The sequence below is a fragment of the Echinops telfairi genome, unplaced genomic scaffold (assembly GCF_000313985.2).
Source record: "Echinops telfairi isolate 266 unplaced genomic scaffold, ASM31398v2 ScPeMD7_18;HRSCAF=68, whole genome shotgun sequence".
Lineage (NCBI taxonomy): Eukaryota > Metazoa > Chordata > Mammalia > Afrosoricida > Tenrecidae > Echinops > Echinops telfairi.
In genome coordinates this window covers 98,257,259-98,260,278 of record NW_022103915.1, presented here as the reverse complement: position 1 = coordinate 98,260,278, position 3,020 = coordinate 98,257,259, and positions in this window count along the sequence as shown.

The window sequence follows — 3,020 nt, the reverse complement described above, 5'->3', positions numbered from 1 at the left end:
GAGCGCTACACATCAAGAATCATCACGTTTCCCTGTCGTTTGACCCACTTACAAAATAGGGAGAAAGCCATTTCCCCCAAATAGGGGGAAAGCCTAAAAATGTTCGGGGCAGAACTATTCTAGCCAAAACAAAAGAAGAAAAATGATGTAAGTATACAAATACAAAAATGTTAAGTAAATTGTAGTCAGCCCACCTCATGGCAAAAAATAGACATCAAAAAAGAGAAAGAAAACAGTTAAAATAGCCAACAGGTGATTTGTTGCATCGTGCCTGCGGTCTTAAAGTTGAAAAGGACCACCCAAGATACAATTCACCTGCAAATAACAGAGGGACCAAGAGCTATGGACTGTGTGTGGCCAGTTGCCTCCATGAATAACTAGCACCTTTTCCATGAAACCAGAACATTTTGGTTGTATCTCCCATAGCAGAATCTGGATCAAAAGGGGGAAATGTAGAGCAGCATTGAACATCCTTAGGGGCTTGAGACTTCTGGAGCCAAAAAAAACCCCTAAAAATAAAATAAACTCACTACCATTAAAGTGATTCAGACTCATAGTGATGGATAAACTCCTAAGATTGATTGCCCTGAGATAACCTTTTAACTTTAAACCAGATGTAAGCCCTGAAATCTTAACTACTGAAAACAGTCTGCCTTGAGTATCATGCTCTTTGAAACTATGTATTTGGGATCAAATTGACAAGAGTCACCAAAAGAGGCTCTTAGGAGCAGTGACCTTATGGCAGTGAGAGGGGCACTCAGAAAAGGTGAGGATGGTTGGACAATCCAAAGGATGTGACGATGTCACTACCTTGTCCAGGTAGCAACGGTTGGATTGCTGTAGCTTTACTGTGTAGCTTCTCCACGGCAAGGAGCTCTGGTGGGGTGGATTAGTGTTGGGCTGCTCACGCCGAGGGACAGTACTTCAAGACTACAAGCTCTCCCCAGGAGAAAGATCAGGCTTTCTACTCCTGTAATGGTTCGCCGTCTCAGAAACCCACTGTGAGTCAGAATCCATTCCATCAGTGGCAGTGAGGTGGGGGGTATTGTGTGCTTGCTTATTTCTCAATAACGGTAAGTAAAATTTAAAGAAGCAAAGTCTGCGCAGCCATTAGAAGTCTATAAGGTGGCTCTATGAGTTTGGTTTGACTCGACAGCCGTGGGTTTATAAAGATTGACACAGAAGCATATCTGTGATGCAGAAGTGGAAAAGCAGGTGGTAAAATGGCCTTGTGTGACTTTTTTTTAATTAAAAGAAAATCTATACTTATTTGCATAGAAAAAGCCCTGGAAAAACACATGAAAATGGTGGAGAAAGCTGATGGTGCCTGGCTATCAAAAGATACAGCGCCTGGGGTTTTAAAGGCCTGAAGGTAAACAAGCGGCCATCTAGCTCAGAAGCAACAGAGCCCACATGGAAGAAGCACACCAGCCTGTGTGATCACAAGGTGTTGATGGGATCAGGTATTAGGCATCAAAGGACAAAAATCAAATCATTGTGAATGAGGGGGAGTACAGATTGGGGACCCAAAGCCCATATGTAGGCAACTGGACATCCCCTTACAGAAGGATCGTGGGGAGGAGATGAGCCAGTCAGGGTGCAGTATAGCAATGATGAAACATACAATTTTCCTCTAGTTCCTAAATGCTTCCTCCCCTCCCCCACACTATCATGATCCCAATTTTTTTTTTAACATTTTATTAGGGGCTCATACAACTGTTATCCCAATCCATACACACATCAATTGTGTAAAGCGCATTTGTACATCGTTTCTCAAAACATTTTCTCTCCATTGAAACCCCCGACATTAGGTCCTCATTTTTCCCCTCCAATTCTTTTTTTTTAAATCATTTTATTAGGGGCTGATACAACTCTTAGCACAATCCATACATACATCAATTGTGTAAAGCACATTTGTACATTCATTGCCCTCATCATTCTCAAAACATTTGCTCTCCACTTAAGCTCCTGGCATTAGTTCCTCATTTTTCCTCTCCCTCCCAGCTCCCCCATCCCTCATGAACCCTTGATAATTTATAAATTATTATTTTGTCATATCTTGCACTGTCTGACGTCTCCCTTCACCCACTTTTCTGTTGTCCATCCCCCAGGGAGGAGGTTATATGTAGATTCTTGTAATTGGTTTCCCCTTTCCAACCCACCCTTCCTTCACCCTCCCGGTATTGCCACTCGCACCACTGGTCCTGAAGCGACCGTGATCCCAATTCTACCTTACAAATCCGGCTAGACCAGAGGATGCACACTGGTACAGATAGGAACTGGAAACACAGGGAATCCAGGACAGATGATCCCTTTAGGACCAGTGGTGAGAGTGGCGATACCAGGAGGGTGAAGGAAGGGTGGGGTGGAAAGGGGAAACCGATTACAAGAATGTACATATAATCTCCTCCCTGGGGGATGGACAACAGAAAAGTGGGTGAAGGGAGACGCTGGACAGTGTAAGCTATGACAAAATAATAATTCATTAATTATCAAGGGTTCATGAGGAAGGGGGGAGGGAGGGGGAAAATGAGGAGCTGATACCAAGGGCTCAAGTAGAAAGCAAATGTTTTGAGAATGATGATGGCAACCAATGTACAAATGTGCTTGACACAAGGGATATATGTATGGATTGTGATGAGTTGAACCAGCCCCCAATAAAATGAGTAAAAAAAACAAACGAAAAGAGTGAAAACACTTAAGTCACTTTAAAAAAAAACCATGAAAATGCTCAGCATGCTTACCTGTGAGTCAAGCCGACTGAATCACCCAACCCACAGTGCCCCGATAGGAATAGCACAGCACAGAACCAGCTGCCCCTGAGGGCTCACGGATTGCTTCTGTAAAGATTGACAGTCTTGGAAATCTTCTGTCCTATAGGGTCGCTGTGAGTCAGAAGCAGCTCAGCATCGGTTTTCTTTCCTGTAGCGGTGCGCGGATGGGCTAGAACCACTGACCTGTCAGCAGTCAACCTTTTAGCTGCGGTGTCACCTGAGATGTCCTCACCTCTGTGCTGTAGT